Source organism: Canis lupus, chromosome X (genome assembly GCF_011100685.1).
Source record: "Canis lupus familiaris isolate Mischka breed German Shepherd chromosome X, alternate assembly UU_Cfam_GSD_1.0, whole genome shotgun sequence".
Lineage (NCBI taxonomy): Eukaryota > Metazoa > Chordata > Mammalia > Carnivora > Canidae > Canis > Canis lupus.
In genome coordinates this window covers 2,534,241-2,558,126 of record NC_049260.1, presented here as the reverse complement: position 1 = coordinate 2,558,126, position 23,886 = coordinate 2,534,241, and the positions used below count along the sequence as shown (strand labels likewise).

The 23,886-nt window shown below is 41.4% G+C and overlaps 1 long non-coding RNA gene across 1 annotated transcript in view; it reads left to right on the top strand.

The window, feature by feature from the left end:
* The window catches only part of LOC111094843, a 155,374-nt gene that overhangs the window by 6,879 nt on the left and 124,609 nt on the right, over positions 1-23,886 (top strand). The window contains exon 2 of the long non-coding RNA XR_005386068.1: positions 4,874-4,991. This is a non-coding gene — a long non-coding RNA (uncharacterized LOC111094843). The remainder of the gene's footprint in view (positions 1-4,873; positions 4,992-23,886) is intronic.

Below are 23,886 nucleotides of genomic sequence, written 5' to 3'. Positions count from 1 at the left end.
TTTTCATTTAGTAATTATTCCTTTGTGGAAAACAAATGCACCAGGTAAGGGTGGGTTCATATCTGAGCTGTGTGCAAACACTATACTGTATGGATTTGTCTCTCTCTTCATTTTTCTTTTAAGTAGGCTTACTTAAAAATATGTAACACCATCCAACAATCTTCTTGAACTGTTTATCATCCCCCAAATGTAATAAGCATGATTAATCTTTTTCAAAAAACAATAGTAGGGGCACCCGGGTGGTTCAGTCGGTTAAGCGTCTGCCTTTGACTCAGGTCAGGATCTTGAGCTCCCTCTGGGATTATTTTTTATTAATTTGAGAGAAATAGTGCACAGGCAGGAGGAGCAGTAGAGGAAGAGGAAGAAGCAGGCTCCGCACTGAGCAGGGAGCCGGATGTGGGACTCAATCCCAGGACCCTGAGATCATGACCTGAGCTGAAGACATGATCAACCAGCTGAGCCATCCAGGCACTCCGACTTCTCATAATTTTAGATACCGTAGCTGGTGGGGATCTGGGAAACCATGGCAACTTCTTTATCATGCTTTGCATTTTTCCTCCATTAATGTCTTGCTTCTCACTGCAGGGGGAAAAAGAAAGCCCGTGAATAAGGAGACTTTTGGGGGAAATGTGGTAGGGAAGCCAAATCAGACACCAACATAAGGCACTTGAGCAAATCTCTAAAAGAGAACATTTCAAAGTGGTTTTATTATTTTGGAGGGATATGAACAGAAATCCTAGGGGTCCTTGGAGGAATTTCTGAAATTCTAATGTTAAAGATCGCAAAATGGTAGAAACAAACTTTGCAAGATGGGGATAAATGCCTTCCTCCCTTTTGTGGAAAAAATCCATTTTGAGGGGCACCTGGGTGGCTCCGTGGTTGAGCATCTACCTTTGGCTCAGGTCATGATCCCAGGGTCCTGGGATCGAGTCCCACATCAGGCTCCCCAGACGGAGCCTGCTTCTCCTTCTGCCTGTGTCTCTGCCTCTCTCTGTGTGTCTCTTATGAATAAAAAAAAATTTTAAAAATAAGAAATGCACTTTGAGATGAGAACATTGTGTTTTGATCTGGCTCTTGTGCTACAGTGTTTACTGCAGCCAATCTCTTAGTAATACTCTGGCCTCTTCTGTGACGACGGACAATTTGGAAGACGGATGTCCCCACCTACCCGTGTCCCCATCTACCGAAACCTATTTTGGGGAGATGCCTTCTAGAGTCTCATTTTGAATTCAGGGAACATTAGGTTTCTTCTCAATCTGGCTTCTGAGAAAGGTAGTAATGAAGAAATGAATTGTCAAGGCCTCTGGCTAGTAAGAGAGACGTGGTTGTCATCACGACTGTCTCCCTGAACACCCAGAACCTGTCATTTATTGATCGAGGCACATGAAAGTTAGTTTGCACACAACCGATTTGTAAGAATACAAAGATTTTGAACCATCTGCAAAGTATTTTTTCATTAGCTGGTTCGGGCTTCCCATCAGTCCTTTTAAGTTTCAATATATCCCTCCTGGCCATCGAAACATAGAATGTTTTTATTCGCAATGAGGCAACCTGTCAATTTGAAAAAGTGTCAAAATTTATAACAAAGTACACATTTCTTTTTAGAAATGGGAAAAGTGAGCGTGGTCTGTCTTCATCATGTGTCCCAAGATAAAACATCTCAGACGTACCTGTTAAAATAAATTTAGCTTTATTTAGGTTCAGACTTTTCACAGATGAGGGTGAATATTTCCATAAAGCGTAGGGCCATGTTGTGTGAACCTTTGCTTAAGAGGTGAAGCAAATATTTGTTTAAAGAATAAAAAAGGCTTTTGCTGAAAATATGCCCAGCATTAGCAGGAAAGCTTCGGCACCCAAATTGCACATAAACAATATTGTCCTACATGGAGATAGTGTTCCCTTCTATTCCAGGGTAAATTTAAGTAGCCTAGAAATACCCAGGTAATATTGCCGTTGGCCAACCCTTATCTACAAGGACAGGAAGATAAAGAAGAGATGAGTTGGACACATTCAGGAGGCAGGCCGCATCGGACACGCATCCCTCTGTCATTGATTAATGACTCACCAGATTCTCCTCACAATTAAGGAGCATCCCAAAGAGGATGTGTTGGGTGAAAATCCATGCTAAGAACGCTAATCTGAGCATTTATGGAACTCCTTCTCCTGAGGAGATTCCTTGAGTCGTCCTGAAATCAGAACCGTCGGTCATAAACCACCATCCCTGATGTCCAGATTGTCTGTCCACTGCTGTGTTCACAGCTGGGGGAGGGGGGAACTAAGAGGTCCTGACTCCTGCACAAATCCTCCAATAGCCAGGAAATGCAGGACTTAAGTCTCCTTGTATGGGGGGTTGTGGTTGGGGAGAGAGAACAAAACTTAGGAAACATCGTTTCCAATTGGTTTTGGATTTTCAAGGCAGATAAGTGGTTTTAGAGACATCACACACACAGAGAAAAAACCGGGTTTGATGCATGGAATACTCTGAATGTCAGGTGCATCCTCGCTGGCATGTTCATCTTTGTCTCCCAATTTTTACCTCCCACCTCCAGGAGTTTCCTGGTCACACATCCGACAGTTGATGCCGCTGGTTTCATGTTATTTGGGTTCAAAATTCCAGACATCTGAGCTAGCTCCCTGGTGACCAAAGGCCCTTTAGAAGCCCTCCAGCCTCCTCTGATAAATAGGAAGAGAGAACAGGAAACTCTGAATGTAAATACATAAGCTTTTCAAGGTGTGCCCGGCCAGGAGCCCAGGGTCGGGGCACGACGAGGAAAAGCGAATTCAAACCTGTCTTCAGGTTCTACCCCACCTGTGTCCACCGCACACTGTTTCTATTCCTTTCTGTGATGTTTGACCCGATGGCTGACCTGTTGCTGCATTATCTCAATTTCTGAGTCGATTCACTAAGTCGCACCACATCACCCACATGATGAGGAACGCATCCCTTTGCATCGTACCTGTACAACTTTTGAGACTGAATAACTTGTACTGATGATGCTCCTCCATTTTATGAGGGCTGTTTTGATCACCTCTTCAACGGTCACCTGTGTCGACCCTATAAATGTCATCTGCATCCTGCAGAAGGTCCTCAACGCTGGACGGTTACATCCTCAGTGCTCCTCAAGCGCAGACCTTGTGGTAGATGGGTCTTAAAGCATTTCTGACATTGAGCATATATATATTTTTAAAGATTTTATTTATTTATTCATGGCAGAGAGACAGAGGCAGAGGGAGAAGCAGGATCCATGCAGGTAACATGACGTGGGACTCCATCCCGGGTCTCCAGGATCACACCCCAGGCCGAAGGTGGCGCTAAACCGCTGAGCCACGGGGGCTGCCCTGACGTTGAGCATATTATCAGATAAATAGATGCTTGATCTTTAGCCAAGTCTCATGGGCAGAAACAAAGCTGCATGTGTAACCAACTATTTGATTACCTCCCATGCAACAAAAATTATAATAATGCAAAGGGGTCATACAACCAAAAGGTACGGCAAGAAACCAAGAACACAGGAAATAGAGTCAAAACGAAGGGGGGAGGCCTGAATTTTCTTCACTGTTTGAACAGCTGTGTTGGGAAGGAGACATGACAAATACAGGTGTTTGGAATAGTAGGTGAAAGCAGGAAATGAACAGGGCCCCACGTTTCCCAAGCAGGGTGTTCAGTGCAATTTCGTCAATTTTTGTTTTCCTTTTTTACCTGGTGGCTGCTCTACTGAATTCTGAAAACATAAGAAGCAAGCACTGGGCATTTCTGTCTTTGAAGTATCCAGACACTGAAGGCATTCCTGTCACCTCTGCACAGATTGAGACAAATCCCAACAGTTCTCATCATGAAAAAAAATGACGGCTGCTCTAAAACAAAGGCAAAGGGATCCCTGGGTGGCGCAGCGGTTTGGCGCCTGCCTTTGGCCCAGGGCGCGATCCTGGAGATCCGGGATCGAATCCCACGTCGGGCTCCCGGTACATGGAGCCTGCTTCTCCCTCTGCCTGTGTCTCTGCCTCTCTCTCTCTCTCTGTGACTATCATAAATAAAAATTAAAAAAAAAAAATAAAATAAAATAAAATAAAACAAAGGCAGAGATAACGGTTGTCACACAATACCTTCAATCTGAATTCAATGAGCTTCATAATACTTAGTGATCACCAAGCATCCGCATTGCCTGATGAAACACCCTTTGCAGAGTGTATTTGAATTAGTTGTGTTTGGGTGCATTGAGAATCCAAAGTTTCTTGATTTGTTTTCACCCCCTTAACATAAAAATATGTGCAAGTTTTTGTTTGTTTATTGAGGCCACTTTGTTAGTAAAAGTGTCGGCTCTTTATTTAAGCTGCAAGGAGACTACTTCAGATAATGTCACAGGATTCATGTGTGGGGAAGAGACGACATTTAAGGAGATTTTTATTCCTAATACTCCTTAGTAGCATCCATATGATTTAATTTAAAATATCATTGCAGTGTCGGTGCAAACATAGGAAACATACATCATCACAAAAGATAAGCAAATCTCGGGAACTGCGTAGTGGATTAGGAAAAACGGAGACTGGCCATGAGACTTGGACGGGGCAATGGGGTCGTGGCGTCTTGCCCGTCCTCTGCTTCATCCAACACTGCCTGTGTAACCATGGTACATTGAGCAGAACTCACAAATTCCCTTTGGGACAATGCTGTTAGTCAAGCTACACACGTAATTCAAATGCTATATATTTTTAAGCAGGTTCCACGCCCGGTATGGAACTCCGTGCAGGGCTTGCGCTCATGACCCAGAGATCAAGACCTGAGCTGAGACCAAGAATCCGATACTCAATGGCCTGAGCCACCCACGTGCCCCAAATGGCATTTTTTAATATGTTTTTTTTTTTCCTGTTCCAGGATCTCATCTGGGCTCCCACGTGGCATACTTGTCACGGCCACTTACTCTCCTCCTGTGTGGCGAAACTCCTATATCTTCCGTGATCTTCTGTGACCTGAATCCTTGTGAAGAATAATGGTAAGTTGTTTTGTGGAATATCTCTCCATGTGCATCTGTCTGACGTGTGGTTGGAAGGACACAGTCGCCAAACTGAAGGAGTTTTCAGTATCAAAAGCTGGGGAAATGGGCAACAAGAAGGCTGAAGGATAACCCATTGGCGTTAACATGAAAATCAACGGATTTTGTGCAGCCATAGGCTATGATTTAATGAGTAAATGGGTAACAGGACAGCTCTACCGTAGAGAAGAATTTCAATCAATTCCTCTTGAAGGGATGAGGCCAATATAAAGTCAGCTTTAGCCAAAATACCACAGAAATAATTATTGTAGCCAATGTCCCCCAGTAGATGGTGAAATTATTGGGCACAGAGTTGAGGAGAAAGGCAATATGCTCATGGTCTCAAAGTATCTCCCGCAGATACATGGTAATTGCAAAGAGGTAAATAATAACTTCAGAGGCGAAGCCCCGCGGACCATAATTTATCAAATAGTCGGGGGTACGGACAAGAGCAGCAGTGCATCAGCCCTACATCAATGTCCCCCAAAATTCTTAGCATCCGTTGGAATATTTTTAACCCGCTGTGTGTGTGTAACTTCTCCCCTAACACATACGTATTCTCCCGTCAAAACTGGATCGCTTATACGCTGCAATTCCAGTTCCGCACATACAGAGACTCACTCATGGGCACCCAATGCAGAGAAAAGTAAAACGGCATTTCCTTCGTGACGCGTGCGTCGATCTAACAAAGGGCGAAAGGAATGAGGATGCTCCAGGCGAGTAGAGTGTCTTGGAGAATATAATTAGCAATCGAGACACTGAGCTACTGTCTGTTATAGGAACCTCGGTAGATGTAAAATGTATCGAGTAAAAAGTTGCCAAAGTGGTTCCGCAGTGTATGATTGAATTGTCCTGGGAGTATACAAAGTATAGGTCCTGGGTGGTTCTACAGCTTTATAGTAGAAATCTGACATATGGGTGGGAGGAATGGCAACATGTGGATGGGATTTTTTTGACCTTTGAGCAGGGATACAATGTTGGGGGATAGAGAATGGATACAGAGTCGTTATGGAATTTACGTATCAACGCTCTGTGTGTTTTGTGGGATCAAAAAATTCTCAAGGGCCATTCTCACTGATGGTTGTCCGCACGGTTATGATGCTGCTTGGTAGTGAAGTGGCGATGTCTGTAGTGTTTCTTTATTCCTATTTACACTCGAATTGTCCCACTGTCCAGTGCAAGGGGGAGAATGCAGGTGTTTGCACAGGTAACAGCACAAGATGTGTGTACGTAAGGGGGGAGACGGCTCTGCTCTGGTGCCATGAGACTCTTCGACGGTCTTTTTCTCCCTGGCTTGTCACTCTCCTTGTCAGAAGCAGGGACCATCCTTCCTCCATACAGCCTGGGCTTCGCAGAGTGTACGTCAACAGGCAACAGCCATAGGAGTTTCACGGGGTAGCCTCATGATGTGGCCACAAATGCCTGTACCCTGCCCAAGGCCACAGAGCCTTGCTTTCCCAGAACCTGAAAGTCTCCCCATTTCCACAGTCTGCTGAGAGTCCCACTCTTCACCGTAGAGTCATGGTGATGTGGATCCCTTGGCGTCCTCCGGGTTGGGTGTCTGTACACAGCAGGTGCAGAAACGCGGTCCTCAGTTCAAATCTGCACGAAGATGGCAGTGAACTGAGCAGCGATAAGGCATCGACGAGCTCCTACATGCTCCCCCGTCCACATCCTTGCCTACATGTGCACCTCGGGTGCTACTTTATATTCTTCATCTTAATTTCCCTGACGATGAACTGGGTACTCCTTTGTCCGTCCGGGACTGTCTCTGACTCCTAAAAATGCCCTGTGCTTTGCGATCTGCCTCTTTGGCCGCACACCCATGCACATGCCCCGTTGCTGCTGTGGCTACTGTAGGTTGATTATGCCCTTGTTTAGAGATGCTCTGTCGATGGAGGAAATACCAATCCATGTCTGCCTGTATTCCTCATTGAGCTCTTCCTCCATTCATTTCTGTTCTTGCAACCATGTGTCGCGTTTTTCCTTGATGCATGTCGTGTATCCGTATGTTTGAAACTTGCGTCGCGCAAAAAGAAAGAAGAAAGGAAATTCTAGGTTTCCTGCTATATTTATCTCCTAAACCACACTTGAGACAACCAGCCTTCCCTTCCCCAGCTGCAGATCCAGAAAGTGATCATTTTATGATCGCTTTCCTGTGGGCTAGACACATATGTAGGGGTCCGGAATATTTTAGAAATAATTCACGTAGTCAGTGGTCTCGGTAGCTGTTTGTTCTTTCTGCCAAGTTATAAAAGTTTCTACCTGCAGCGTCTGTACCTCAAGCCATTCCGAGCAGCTGGATAGAAAGGCGTCCCATGAGGACACAAGGCATTATCCCTACGTGGGCTTTCATCTAAATTTGGCTTCCATTTGCAGTATCATCAAATATTTATCGAGTTTCTACTACCTTCCAGTTGTTAGGCGTACAGATATAATTGCAGCACTGTGGAGCTTTATTGGAGCGAGACCCCACCACCAAGTGGTGTGGAAATCCTGCCATTCGCTCCTCACCCAGGACACAGCTGTGCACATACAGGATCAGGACGGTGGGGAAACCAAACCTGACAGTTGTGCGGTGTATTTGTGCAATGCCCAACTCTGGTGCAATGTGCAAAGCTCACTTGAAGCGAGCGGGCTTAGATTTGAGGTCGAACGGGGATTTTTATTCTACGTTGAATGAAGATCCGGAGGTGAGTTGGTGCTGGCACGCCTGGTCGAAAGGACGGATGGGCAGCAGGAAGAAGGTAAAACATGGCACCCTGGCTTTATTTGCCCAAAGATTCACCTACAATGAAAGGGTCTCAGCCAGCATCTGCTGCTTACCCCTCTCTTCCATCGGCAGCCCGTCCTTAGCGGGAGGCAGGGAAGAGATGAGCAAAGGCCAAATGCATTCAGTGGTCGTGATAAAATGAAATACATACACATGCATGCCCTCAAGACCCTGGACTCCATTGGAGGTGAAACCTCACATACAATGTTTCCTTCCCACCACATCTATTGCCAGCTTTCTGGGACATTTAAAAAGATTGTACATCCAGCAAATGTTTATATTTTATGGTGCATTCATTTTTTTAAAGATTTATTTATTTATTCATGAGAGACACAGAGAGAGAGAGAGAGAGGCAGACACACAGGCAGAGGGAGAAGCAGGCTCCATGCAGGGAGCCCAACGCGGGATTTGATCCCGGGTCTCCAGGACCACACCCTGGGCCGAAGGTGGCACTAAACCGCTGAGCCACCCGGGGTGCCCTTTATGGTCATTCAATTTACATGCTTGATGATTGATGGTTTGAAGGATCTTCTGATACCCAGATACATAGGCCTATCTCTAACCCCAAACAGTGTCAGAGGAAAAGTATGGGATTCACAGATGCAAGTGATCTCTTTGCTGTGTCTTGCTTCTTTAGTTTGGTAGATTTTTAAAAACTATTTGAATCTTTCCAAAAACTGTGTCTTACTCTTGCCTCACAGATTAAGTTGGAACCACTCAGCATTCTTAAAAAAAATACTATTATTGTTTTTGGGTTTTGTCTTGTCGTGTAATTTTTAAGTAATCTCTATGGACCCGACGTGGGGATTGAACTCACGACCCTGAGATCAAGAGTCACCAGCCAGGTGCCCAAACCCGGCATTTTTTATAAATCTCCTAAGTGTCAATATATCCATAATAAATGCCAGTAAAATCTTTGATTTTAACATCTAAAAGGGGCATCTGACTGGCTCAGTTGGTGGAGCATGCAACTCTTGATCTCGGTTGTGAGTTCGGGCCCCACCATGGATGTAGGGATTATTTGAAAATAGAATCTTGAGAAAAAACTAAAAATAAAATCAATAAATACACTAAATAATATATCTTATTATGTATGCCATTCTCCAAGATACTTATTTGTTTTTGAGAAATATTCATGTGACTTCATGTAGATATAGTCTCTCTCTCTCTTTCTCTCTCTCTCTATATATATAAAATCTTATAAGATATATATTTATTATATTAAGATATAATATATAATATATATAAGATAAATAAGATTTTATATAAATAAGATCTAAGATTTTATTTATTTATATATTCATGAGAGAGACCCAGAAAGATGGAGACACAGGCAGAGGGAGAAGCAGGATCTCCGCAGGAAGCCCGATGTAGGACCCGATCCCAGGACCCCAGGGTCAAGGCCTGAGCCAAAGGCAGCCGCTCAACCACTGAGCCACCCAGGCGTCCCTAATCTATATTTTTTAAAGATGCATTCAGTGCCATATTATAGGAATAGATCATACAACATAACCTTCTTCTATTGATGGGCATTTTGGTCCTTTTCAGGGTTTTCTGCAAGTGTTTGTGGGTACTTTTTTCATGCATTTCATGCCATGCTATAGCACATATCCTGTCTCAATTCTCCTTGAGTGCGTACAGTAGATAGTCTCAAGGAATATATGGAAAACAGCCACACAGAATTAAGGGGTTGCGCTCATTTTCAACCTTATGGATGAAGACAACTTCTCTTTTGTTTGTGCAAATGCACACTCCCATCAGAAGTGAGTGAGGATTGTCACCTCCCCACAGGGCTTGCCATTATCAAGTGTTGTGACATGTTAGCTCTCTACAAACTGACACGCAAATTCACTTTTATTTTAATTTGCAATTTTCTAATTTAACAATGACTTTGAGGATCTTGTCATTTACTTATTCATAATTCTTCTCCATGGGGGTAAAAAAAAAAAAAAAACTCAGTGTATTCATATATTTTGCCTAATTTTCTATGGAGCCACCTGTGTTTGCTGTAGAATACAATACAGACTTGTGTATGCTTATTGTGTATATCAATCTGTTGTCTTGTGTATGTTAAAAATAGATTAGGCAAAAAAAAAATAGATTAGCAAAAGCGGGGGACGCCTGGGGGGCTCAGCAGTTTAGCACCTACCTTCGGCTCAGGGCATGATCCCGAGGTCCTGGGATCGAGTCCCACATTGAGGTCCCCGTAGGGAGCCTGCTTCTCCCTCTGCCTGTGTCTCTGCCTCTCTCTCTCTCTCTCTCTGTGTGTGTCTCTCATGAATGAATAAATAAAATCTTAAAAAAAAAGATTAGCCAAAGCTGAAGTGTATTGTTACATCATGTGTGAAAGTGTGAAACAATGAGGAAATGGAGATATTTTCTCCTCTGTTTACGTAGAAATGCCATGTCCACGTTAGGAACGTGTCCAGACCTCGCTCAGGAATCTGGTGATATTTTCTTAGACGTTTCTTAGCCCTTCCCCATAGAGGGCCTCGAGCATTGCACAGCAAGGCTTTCTTCTGCTTGATCAGCCTCCCTTGGCTGATGGCTCTTATCACATCAAGGTGATCTATTAACAAGTAACAAATTGTGGTCACTAAGCACGCACACCTTCCAAACTCTCAGTAGCCCAGTGATCTAAAAACCCTGTGGGTTTGGACACCACCCGCATTCTGACAGCGGACGTCCTCGCTGAGAAAGATGTGCAAAATTATCGTTACTTCCAGAGAGTGACTAATGTTACCCTATCAAGAAAATGACTTGACACTGAATGGAAGGAAATTCAGCGTGGCCCAAGGAAGCCCCGTCAGGTTATAATTTATCAACAGTGCTATTTGTAATTTTTATATTTTTCGAACTGAAGACTTGTTTATTTATTTATTTTTAAATCGTCTATCCTTGGCTTTTCAGGAACCAATGAATCCCCCTGTTTGAGAGGAGCAGATGGCAGGGGGCAGATTATCTCAGTCTGAGAGAGCAACAGTTATTGTTCAGATAAAGATTGTCACAATTATTTTTCCAACGGGAGTGCTCTTCAACACTCGCTCCCTCCAAGGAAACAAATGTTTGTGGAGAGTATATTCTCTGCTTGTTATTGTAACAGACAGTATCCTTGGAATCTCTGACTATAGTACTTGTGGCATCTCTCTTACTTAGATAATATGTTTTGTGCTCCCATTAGAGGTATCTCTCATGATGTAAATAATTCAAGGACTCGTAACTGGACATCTGTCCTTCTGCAGTTGGTCTTTATGTTGCTACTCAAAATTACATAATTATAGATAAGTGTCAGTATAGACATGATAAATAGCTATGGAGATGATAGATGGATAAATAGTGATAGATTATAGATAGATTATTATATGATATGATAGCTACAGAGATAGAAGATATGATAGTAGATAGAAGAATAGATAGGACATGATCGATATAGATATGACACATAATAGATGGATAGATAGATATAAAAGATTGTAGATCAATATGACAGGTGATAGAGATAGAAAATATGATAGAAGAATAGATATAACATGATCGATATAGATATGGCACATAGATGGATAGATATGATAGATTGTAGGGATCCCTGGGTGGCGCAGCGGTTTAGCGCCTGCCTTTGGCCCAGGGCGCGATCCTGGAGACCTGGGATCGAATCCCACATCGGGCTCCCGGTGCATGGAGCCTGCTTCTCCCTCTGCCTGTGTCTCTGCCTCTCTCTCTCTCTCTCTGTGTGACTATCATAAATGAATAAAAATTAAAAAAAAATTAAAAAAAAAGATATGATAGATTGTAGATTGATATGACAAATGATAGAGATAGAAGATATGATAGATGGTAGATAGAAGGATAACTATGACATGATAGGTATAGGTAGATATGACTGATATCAGAGGGATGGATATGATGACAGATAGATGATAGATTAGATATGACAGATGGTAGATATAGAGATAGAAGATGGATGGTAGGGATCCCTGGGTGGTGCAGTGGTTTAGCGCCTGCCTTTGGCCCAGGGTGCGATCCTGGAGACCCGGGATCGAGTCCCACATCGGGCTCCTGGTGCATGGAGCCTGCTTCTCCCTCTGCCTGTGTCTCTGCCTCTCTCTCTCTCTCTGTATGTGACTATCATAAATAAATAAATTAAAAAAATTTAAAAAATTAAAAAAAAAGATGGATGGTAGATAGGATACATATGACATGATAGATGTAGATAGATATGACAGATGGATAGATGGATAGGTTAGATATGGATATGGTAGATCATAGATAGATATGACAGATGATAGGTATATAGATAGAAGATATGATAGATGGTTGATAGATGGATAGGTAAGATAGATGCTGGATACGATAGATTATAGATAGATAATTACAGATACATAGATAGAAGATGGTGGTAGATAGATGCGTAAATCTTACCTATGATTGATATGACATGATAGATATGATAGATATGACAGATAGTGCATGATCCATATGATACATAGGTATAATAGATGGATGATAGAGGACAAATAGACGGTAGACGTAGATCAACAGGATAGATACGTGATAGGTGATACAGATATATGATATAGATTTTATAATCATTCTTAAGATATGTATATATAGGGATCCCTGGGTGGCGCAGCGGTTTGGCGCCTGCCTTTGGCCCAGGGCGCGATCCTGGAGACCCTGGGATCGAATCCCACATTGGGCTCCCGGTGCATGGAGCCTGCTTCTCCCTCTGCCTGTGTCTCTGCCTCTCTCTCTCTCACTGTGTGCCTATCATAAAAAAAAAAAAATTAAAAAAAATATGTATATATAAAAGATGGAATTGACATATATGGATATATGACAATAATATGTGTGTGTGCATAGATAATTTGTGCAGAAGTCCAAATGCATTGATTACATTTTGTAATTATAGATGCATAATGACATCATTTAAATACGTGTACAGTTGTGTGCAGCGTTCACGTATATGTGGGTGCACATACACACATTGTGGAGCCCCTCCACCCCAGTCATTCCAAATGTGTATTTCCAGCCTGCAATTCCATAGTGGGATCTGGACCCTTGTTTACGAGTACCCGGGACACATAAATTGGATATCACATAAGTACCTTGAATTCATTTTGTCCAGAAGGAATCTACTCTTAGAGGAGGAAGGATGGTGTGAATTACTCAAATTCTGTAACACCCTTCCATCTATAGTTTTCAAGGTGTGATGTCTTCCAGCAGGCACCAGCATTCCCAGACAAGGAACTAGGCAACACTTCCGATTCATTACTTTCTCCCTAAATGTGGCTGTGCTTGACCTTTGCCCAACAAAGAGCCTCAAGTCTCCTGAATGACACCTTATAAAGATTTGTTGAAAGAAAGGCCAGGTCTTGGGCACGTGGGTGGCTCAGTGGTTAAGTGTCTGCCTTTGGCTCAGGTCGTGATCTTGGGGTCCTGGGATCGAGTCCCGCATCGAGCTCCCTGCAGGGAGCCTGCTTCTCCTTCTACCTGTGTCTCTGCCTCTCTCTGTGTCTCTCATGAATAAATAAGTAAAATCTTTCCGCACTCCTGGCACATAGATGATGATGATGAATGACCTTTGTTTCTTTTTACTTATTGTTATGAACAAATTATTTCCCTGCCTCTCTGATCAGTAGGTACTCAACCCTTCAAGAGGTTTTTTTGTTTTGTTTTGTTTTGTTTTTTAGATTTCTCACCATTAAGCTGGTGGCATTATTTTATGTAATGTAAGTGCAAGGTTATTTTTATATTCAGAGTTTACTAAATTGACTACAATTTACTTTTCTTTAGGAAATCTTTGGAATATGGTGCCTGTCCCCATATAATTAAAACTATTCCCTTCCACCCACAAATATGTCCCAGTATGAATGGTAATTATAGGGCCAACCTATTTATACTTCAAAAGGAAGACCTTTATTCTGAATATTGCTGTGAATTATCAGTACATTGGCAGAGATTACAAAGCATTGGAGCGTCAGGACTGCTTACGTAGACTCTCACTTGTAACCTTGAACTTTAAAAATGCCATAGAAACAATTTGATACAGATTATAAATTACACCTCTTTACTAGGAGTTATCTACTTTGCAACATACACTTATTCCAATGTAGCCTTATTTTCCCTTCAGGGTGTAATTTTGAGATTAATTCAATTCAGTTTTATTGCATTTATTTTAGCCATGAGTCAGTCATTTTAAGGTCTGAGCTGAGTTTTCAAAAACTACTTGGAATGGCAAGAATGTTGCTGCTTTGTCACGAGTGTGTTCCTGAAAGAGAATTTCTACATCTGGTGGTTGGAATATATTCTTGAAAACTAATTTTGTCTTGGGAGTCCGTAGGAGTTTAATGCGCCTGTATTAACTGCATTAGAGAGTAGAGGAATGGTGAAAATTGTAGTTCATTCGCAAATTCATTGCCTTCAAGCATCTCCTCTAACTTCCTAGAAAATGTCACATAAACCACGGGCACTAACTTTCCTATTCCTAGCAAAATTCAACGTCTTCCTTATTATTTTTTTCTGCAGATATCCTGAAAATATGAATGGTTTATTTTATTTTATTTTTATATTTTTATTTTTTATTTTTATTTTATTTTTTTAAAGATTTATTTATTCATGAGAGACACAGAGAGAGAGAGGGGCAGAGGCACAGGCAGAGGGCGAAGCAGGCTCCATGCAGGGACCCCGACGTGGACTCGATCCAGGGTCTCCAGGATCAGGCCCCAGGCTGAAGGCGGCGCTAAACCGCTGAGCCACCCGGGGTTGCCCTATATTTTTATTTTTTATGAACAATTTATAAATGTGCCCTAGGGGTCATTTGGATGATGCCTTTGGTTGAGCATCATCTGACTCTTGATTTTGGCTCAGGTCATGATTTCAGGATTGTGCGATCATTGAGCCCAGAAGCTCAGAGCCAGCCTGCTTAAAATTCTCTTCCTCTGGCCCTCCCTCTGTGCTCTTTCTGTCTCTCAAAATCAATCAATCAATCAATCAATCAATCAATCAATCAATCAATCTTTAAACAAAGAATGCCCTAGAGTAATTTTGGAAAATCAACAGTTGTGGTCTTTACATCAGAGAAGGAAACATAATGAGCAAGTTGGATTTTACGGAATGATTCTAAATCCTTGGGAAATTATAGCTTGAAAATAAGAATCCTATTTTGTTGTTGTGGATGCCGAATCTTCAGGGTACTGGTTGGATGATCTAATAGCGTGGACCTGATTCCTGGCTACCCACTGCTTTTTGATTTCATATATTCAAATAGGCAATATACCAATAGGCATGTGGTGTTATGGTAAGTTTTCCCAGTTCTGGACATTCTAGTAAAACAAAGGACCAGGAAATTAGGGCCCCACCACTCATTTTTGTCAATGAAGCTTTACTGGAGCACATTCATGCTCATTCATTTATATATTATCCATGGTTGGTTTTGCACTAACTCAGTGGAGTTATCGTTTGTGTTGTAGTTCGCATGTCACATTTTGTAAGTTCAAGGGGTCCAGTGTGTTGACTGGATACATTCATATGTTGCAATATAATGACCAGGGTAGGGTTAGCTGACCTGTCGATACACCACGTAATTACCATTTGTGCGTGTATGTGTGTGTGTGTGTGTGTGTGTGTGTGTGGTGAGAACATTTAATATCTACTGTCTTTGCAATGGTAAAATATTTAATATAGTATTGTTAACAGAGATCACCATGTAGCTCTAGATCCCCGGAACTTTATCTTGTAATATTTGTACACTTTGACCAATGTTCGTAGAAGGATTAGACATAATAGCTAGAAGCTGGCAGCAATCTGCATGCCCATCCCTGGGTGAATAAAGACAACGTGGTTCAATAAAATTTGGAATCATTAAAAAAAAAAAAAAAAAAAGACAATGTGGCCCGTCCATATAATGGAATTGTATTCTGCAATTAAAATCTGATACAGGGCAGCCCCGGTGGGGCAGCGGCTTAGCGCCGCCTGCAGCCCGGGGTGTGATCCTGGAGACCCGGGATCGAGTCCCAAGTCAGGCTCCCTGCGTACAGCCTGCTTCTCTCTCTGCCTGTGTCTCTGCCTCTCTTTCGCTCTCTCTGAATAAATAAATAAATAAATAAATCTTTAAAAAAAAAAACTGATACAATGTTACAACTGGATGACCTTGCAAAACAAGATGCTAAATGAAAGAAGCCAGACACAAAAGGCTACATATTGATTAAAAAAAAAAAAAAAAAAAAGGATTTAGAGAGGGAGAGACTGGGGGGGAGGAGCAGAGGGAAACAAAGAGGACCTCCAGCAGACTCCCTGCTGAACACAGAGCCTGATGCAGGGCTGGTTCTCACAACCCTGAGAACATGATATGAGCCAAAATCAAGAGTCGGATGCTCAACCAACTGCCCCACTGAGGTGCCCCAAAAGGCTCCAAGTTGTATGATTCCTTTATCTGAAATTTGTAAAAAAAAAAAAAAAAAAAAAGTCCTAGTTTTCTGAACTAAGTAGGTGACTACCTATGTGGGCTGGATGTGGTCTTGATTACACATTGCCACAAGGTAACTGTTGAAATGATGTGTTTTTTTTTTTTTTTTTTAATTTATGATAGTCACACAGAGAGAGAGAGGCAGAGACACAGGCAGAGGGAGAAGCAGGCTCCATGCACTGAGAGCCCGATGTGGGACTCGATCCCGGGTGTCCAGGATCGCGCCCTGGGCCAAAGGCAGGCGCCAAACCGCTGCGCCACCCAGGGATCCCGAAATGATGTGTTTTAAAATGGGTTTGTGGTGAAGATTGCACAGCTGTGTAGATTTACCAACAATCATTGAACTGTACCTCACAACAGGTGAACAATGTGCTACATTAATTAAACAACTGTAAAGTGCTACGTATGATTTTTAAAAAGTTGGTGGCAGAGACCATCTGACCCACCATGCCTAAAATATCTACCATCTGACCTTTTATAGAAATAGTTGGGATCCCTGGGTGGCTCAGTGGTTTAGCACCTGCCTTTGGCCCAAGGTGTGATCCTGGAGACCCGGGATTGAGTCCCACGTCCGGCTCCCTGCATGGAGCCTGCTTCTCCCTCTGCCTATGTCTGTCTGTCTGTCTCTCTCTCTTTCATGCATAAATAAATAAATAAAATCTTAAAAAAAAAAAAAAAGAAAGAAATAGTTTTGCCAGTCACTGCTGTAGACATTTATGGTTGCTTAAATTTCATTGTCAGATCAACAGGGGGTCGTTATGAGGACATGAACGTTCAGCAGCAGAGTCTACAATTAAGTATGAGAGAAATCCATGGATATGTTTGGGGGAAAATGTTTTCCTGTTGAAAAACACCCCAATATGTGGTTAGTTTATGGAACAAAAAGAAAAGAAACAAGGAAGGAAACATTTGAAAACATAACGTGTCTGGGCAGGTTGTATAAATTTTATTTCTTAGATAAACTTTATTTTTTTAAATTTTTAAGAAAGATTTTATTTATTCACTTATTCATGAGAGACACACAGAGAGAGAGACAGAGACCCAGGCAGAGGGAGAAGCAGGCTCCATGCAGGAAGCCTGATGTGGGACTCGATCCCCGGTCTCCAGGATCACGCCCTGGGCCAAAGGCAGGAGCTCAACCACTGAGCCACCCAGGGATCCTCCTCAGATAAACTTTAGAGTCAGTTTATAATGTGCATAAAAGAACTTATGGGATTTTGATTAGGAATGTGTTGAATCTCAACAGATTGAGTTGGGAAGAATGGCCATCTTGACAATTCTTGAGTCTTCCTATCCATGAACATGGAATCTCTCTCTGCGACATATTATGTTCTCCTATTTTTTTTTAATCTGAGCTTTCACAGTGTTCCTCATATAGATCTTTCAGTAGAAGTTTTTGTTAGGAGGATGCCAAAGTATTTATTTTGGGGTTTCTTTCTGCTGCTTCATTATTGGTGTGTAGAAATGTTACAGATTTCTGTATGTTGATTTTATACCCAGAGACTTTCCTGAATTGCTGTACCAGTTCTAGTGATTTTTTTTGGATGGAGTTTCAGGTTTTCCACACTGAAGATCATGTCATCTGCAAATAGTGATAGTTTGACTTCTTCCTTGCTGATTTGCATGCCTTTTATTTCTTTTTATTGTCCAGTTGCTGCTGCTATGACTTCTAGGACTATTTTGAACAACAGTTGTGAAAAATGGACATCCCTGTCAGAGTCCTGACCATAGAAAAAGATTTCTGAGGTGTTCTGCATTAAGGATGATGCTGGCTGTGGGTTTTTTAAAGATGGCCTTTATTATATGGACATATGGTCCCTATTGAGGGTTTTTACCATGTATGCATGTTGTACTTTGTCAAATTCTTTTTCTGCCTCTATTGAAAGGATCATATGGTACTTTTCTTATCTTTTATTAATGTGGTGTATTGCGTTGATTGATTAGTGAATATTGAACCACCACTGCAGCCCAGGAATAAATCCTACTTGATCATGGTCAATATTTATTTTATTTTATTTTTATTTTTTTTATTGGAGTTTAATTTGCCAACATACAGCATTTAAGAAAATTTTTTTTAAATTTTTATTTATTTATGATAGCCACAGAGAGAGAGAGAGAGGGAGAGAGAGAGGCAGAGACACAGGCAGAGGGAGAAGCAGGCTCCATGCACCAGGAGCCCGACGTGGGATTCGATTCCGGGTCCCCAGGATCACGGCCCGGGCCAAAGGCCGGCACTAAACCGCTGTGCCACCCAGGGATCCCAGAAAATTTTTTTTTATTCAATGTTTTTCTTAAATGAATTGTTGGATTCAATTTGCTAGCATTTCACTGAGAATTTTGCTAGCATTTCACTGAGAATTTTGTATCCATGTTCAGCAGGGATAATGGTCTGTAATTCACTTCTACTGGGGTCTTTATCTGGTTTGGTATCAGGGTGATATTAGCCACATAGAATCAGTTTGGATGTTTTCTGTGCTGCCAATCAGTCAAGTTTTCTATTTCTTCTGTTTCAGTTTTGGTACTTATTATGTTTCTAGGAATTTACTCATTTCTCCCAGGTTCTCCCAATTTGTTGGCATGTTATTTTTTATAAAATTTTCTTATAATTGTTTATATTTGTGGTATTGGTTGTCATCTCTCCTCTCATTTGTGATTTTATTTGAGTCCTCTTTTCTTGATAAATTTGCTAGAGCTTTAATGCATTTAATTGATTTTTTCACCCCAAAGAACCAGCTTATGGTTTTGTTGATCTTGCTGTATTGTTTTTTTGTTTTGTTTTAGTTTCTATATCATTTATTTCTGCTGTAATCTTTATTATTTACACCCTTTTGCTGGCTTTAGGCTTTGTTAGTGTTCTTTTTTCCAGCTCCTAAATGTAGGTGTAAAGTTATGGTGGTTTATTTGAGATTTGTCTTTCTTACATTTTTTTTTTAAAGACTTTATTTGAGAGAGAGAGAGCACAAGCAGGGGGGGTGGGGCCGAAGGAGAGGGAGAAGCAGACTCCCCTGCTGAGCAGGGAACCTGATGCAGGACTTGATCCCAGGACCCTGAGATCATGACCTGAGCTGAAGACAGATGCTTAAATGACTGAGCCAACTGGGTTTCCCAGAGATTTGTCTTGTTTCTTGAAGTAGGCCTGATAGTATATACTTCTCACCTGGGACCACTTTGCTTCATCCCAAAGGTTTTAGATCATTGTGTTTTCCTTTTTTTTTTTTTTTTAAGATTTTATTTATTTATTCATGAGAGAGACAGAGAGACAGAGAGAGGCAAAGACACAGGCGGAGGCAGCAGCAGACTTCACACAGGGAGCCTGACGTGAGACTCGATCCCAGGTCTCCAGGATCCGGCCCTAGGCTGAAGGCGGCGCTAAACCGCTGAGCCACCTGGGCTGCCCAACCATTGTGTTTTCATTTTCATTTATTTCCGTATATTTAAAAAAATTCTCTGATTTCTTGGTTGACCCATTCACCCTTTGTAGCATGTTGTTTAACCATCAAGTATTTGTGGACTTTCCAGATTTTTGTCTTGTGATCGACTTCTAGATTCATAGCACTATGGTCAGAATAGGTGCATGGTAGGACTTTGATCTTTTAGTATTTGTTGAAGCCTGTTTTGTGTTCTAATATGTAATCTATTTTGGAGAATGTTCCATGTGTATTTGAAACAAATGTGTTCTTCTGTTTTAGGATGGAATGTTCTGCATATATCTGTGAAGTCCATCTGATCCAGTGTTTCATTCAAAGCCATTATTTCCTTGTTAATTTTTGCTTAGATGATCTGTCCATTGATATAAGTGTGGTGTTAAAGTCCCCTGCTATTATTGTGTTACAATCAACGTGTTTCTTTAGATTTGTAAGTAATAGTTTTATATATTTGGGTGCTCCCATGTTGCATTTTTAAATATTTGTAATCGTTATGTCTTCTTGTTAGATTGTCCCCTTTATTTTTTAAGAAAAGATTTTATGTATTTATTCATGACAGACACACACAGAGAGAGAAAGAGAGAGAAAGAGAGAGAGAGGCAGAGACCCAGGTAGAGGGAGAAGAAGGCTCCATGCAGGGAGCCTGATGTGGGACTTGATCCCGGGTCTCCAGGATCACACCCTGGACTGAAGGTGGTGCTAAACCACTCAGCCACCCGGGCTGTCCAATAATTGTCCCCTTTATTATGATATGGTGCCCTTCTTTGTCTCTTGTTACAGTCTTTGTTTTAAAGTCTGGTTTTGGGCAGCCTGGGTGGCTCAGTGGTTTAGCCTGATGCATGGAGCCTGCTTCTCCCTCTGCCTGTGTCCCTGCCTCTCTCTCTCTCTTCTCTCATGAATAAATAAATCTTAAAAATAAATAAATAAATAAATAAATAAATAAATAAATAAGTCCAGTTTTTCTGATATAAGTATGGCTACTTCAGCTGTTTTTCGACATCCATTTGCAAGATGAATGTTTTCCCATCTCTTCACTTCCAATCTGCATGTGTCTTTAGGTCTAAAATGAATCTCGGGTAAGCAGCGTTTAGATAAGTCATGTTTCTTGCATCCACTTTAGCGTCAATTGGAGCATTTAGTCCATTTATATTCAAAGTAATTATTGGTAGATATGTGTTTATTGTCATTTTATTTCTTGTTTTGTGGTAGTTTCTGGAGATTTTCTCTGATTCTTTCCTGTCTTTCTTTCATGTTTTGATGATTTCCTTTAGTGATATATTTGGAACTCTTTCTTTTTATTCTTTCTGTATTTATTTATTTATTTATTTATTTATTTATTGTTTTTTAATTTTTATTTATTTATGATAGTCACAGAGAGAGAGAGAGAGAGAGAGGCAGAGAGAGACACAGGCAGAGGGAGAAGCAGGCTCCATGCACCGGGAGCCCGATTTGGGATTCGATCCCGGGTCTCCAGGATCGCGCCCTGGGCCAAAGGCAGGCGCCAAACTGCTGCGCCACCCAGGGATCCCGGGTGATTTTAATTTTAATAGAAGTTCTCTGTGCTTCCTGGATCTGGATATCTGTTTCCTTTCTCAGATTAGGGATGTTTTCAGCTATTATTTCTTCAAATAAAAATTTCTGCCTCTCTTTCTCTGTCTTTTTCTGGGACTTCTTTCATACAAATGTTATTATATTTGATGGAGTGTCTGAGTTCCCTAAGTCTATTCTCATTTTGCAGAATACTTTGTCTCCTATGTTGAGGTTCATTGCTTTCTATTACTTTGTCTTCTAGGTCATCAACTGTTCCTCTGCTTCTCCCAGCCTCTGCTGTTCATTGCATCAACTGTGTTTGTAATCCCATTCTGTGCACTCTTCATCTCTTGGTTGATTCTTTTTTAAGTCTTTTCTCTCTGTGGTACAAGTCTCTGTGATGTCTTCTAATTCCTTTCTCAAGCCCAGTGAGTATCCTTACCACTGTTGCTTTAAATTCTCCATCAGGCATATTACTTACAACTATTTCAATTAGGTCTCTGGCCATGACCTTTCCGGATTCTTTTTTTGGTTTCTTTTTTTTCTTTTTCTTTTTCTTTTTTTTTATTTATGATAGTTACAGAGAGAGAGAGAGAGAGAGAGGCAGAGACACAGGCAGAGGGAGAAGCAGGCTCCATGCACCAGGAGCCTGATGTGGGATTCGATCCCGGGTCTCTGGGATCGCGCCCTGGGCCAAAGGCAGGCTCCAAACCACTGCGCCACCCAGGGATCCCTGATTCTTTCTTTGGGATGAATTCTTCTGTCTTGACGTTTTATCCATGTCTCTGTCTTCTGCATGTTAGAAAAGCCTGTTATGTTTTCTGCTTCTGAGATTAATGGCTTTATGAAGAGGAGGTCTTATAGTGTCCAGGGACTGATGCTTCAGGGAGTGTCTGTGGTGTGTACTGCATGGTCTCTGATGTTGTGTTGTGGCTTCTCTGTCCTTCAAACCAGTTCTCTACAGAGGTTCTCCTTGCTTGCTGTGGGCAGCATTTGGTCCTTGGCCTGAACATGGGGAGTTTTAACTGAGTGTACTCTGGTCTGCTTTGTGAAATGAGAACTGTCACCACCTCCACCAGAACTGAGGTGGCTCTGTGGAACTCTGGGCAGGAGATGTAACGTGGGCAGGGGTTTGTGCTGGCCTTCAGGGGACGGCCCTGCCACACTGGGGCTGATCCTACTGCCCTTTTTTGTTTATATTTTATGCCATCTTTATGTGTACACTATCTTACTTGGTTACTTCCTTATTTCACTTTTTAAATCTTTAATTGGTATTTTTTTCATTGCATTTCTTTACCAAATGCCACATATTTGTTTACTGGCATATTTTGCATATATGTGTAATTTTATAATTGTTCTTTCCACCATTTATATTTATCTATATCTATATATTTATATAGATATTTCTACTATAACCTATTCTACAGATATATGTCTTTCTTTAAAATGCATTAGTTTTCTTTCTTGATTTTCTTAATCAAGTTCATAGCTCATGTTTATCTTCATTTGACTAAACCATCAGTTTTAGTCTTATTTTCTATATCTTATGTTTCTCTATATTATAATATACAAAATATTATATATTATATAAAATATATATATTTTTTAAAGATTTTATTTATTCATGAGAGACACAGAGAGACAGAGAGAGAGGAAGAGACAGGTAGGGGAAGAAGCAGGCTCCATGCAGGGAGCCTGATGCGGGACTCCATCCTGGAACCCCAGGACCTGAGCCAAAGGGAGACGCTCAACCATTGAGACACCGTGCATCCTCCCTATACTATATTTTTATAGTATAATATTTGGTTAATGAATGTTACCTAAAAATTATACTTTACTTTTCTCTTTTTTGCCAGATGAACTGCAGTTGAACCTTCATGAATAAACCACACTTTTAGAGTTAAGCTTTAATTTGAATGTCTCTGAATGTCCAGAAACCCTTTCCATGTGAATAAATGTGACTCTTTTATTTTTTTTAAAGATTTTATTTATTTATTCATGAGAGAGAGAGAGAGAGACAATGAGGCAGAGACACAGGCAGAGGGAGAAGTAGGCTCCATGCAGGGAGCCCAATGTGGGACTTGATCCCAGGATTCCAGGATCCCAGGATCACGCCCTGGGTGCAAAGGCAAACACTCAGCCGCTGAGCCACGCAGATGTCCCTAGGTGACTGTTTTGTAAATAAAAATTTATGTCTGTCTCTGTCTCTTGCTCTCTGTTTCCAACACACTCACACACATTCACATGCCTAAAGCAGAAAGGAACACCATGCATCAAATACCTTCTTTTCTGCAGTCATGAACTTCCAGAACAATCAGTGGATTGTAGAAGACCTTTAGCAAAGTGACCTAATTCTGTTGGCTTTTTGACCCAGAGAAGTGATTCTATTCCATTCTGTAAGCTGGCATGCTGTTTGTACAAGAGGATGTTTTAAGTGATCACAACCTGCTCTATACTCTACCCCACCTAAGTGAGAGGGATATTTTCCCAAGACCAGTTTATTTTTTAGAAACAGCCAGTTAAACTTTCCATGAGTTTCAGTTCCTTCAAAATGGTGTTTATTATTTTTTTTTAAGATTTTATTTATTCATAGACACAGGGAGAGAGAGGCAGAGACACAGACAGAGGGAGAAGCAGGCTCCATGCAGGGAGCCCAACGTGGGA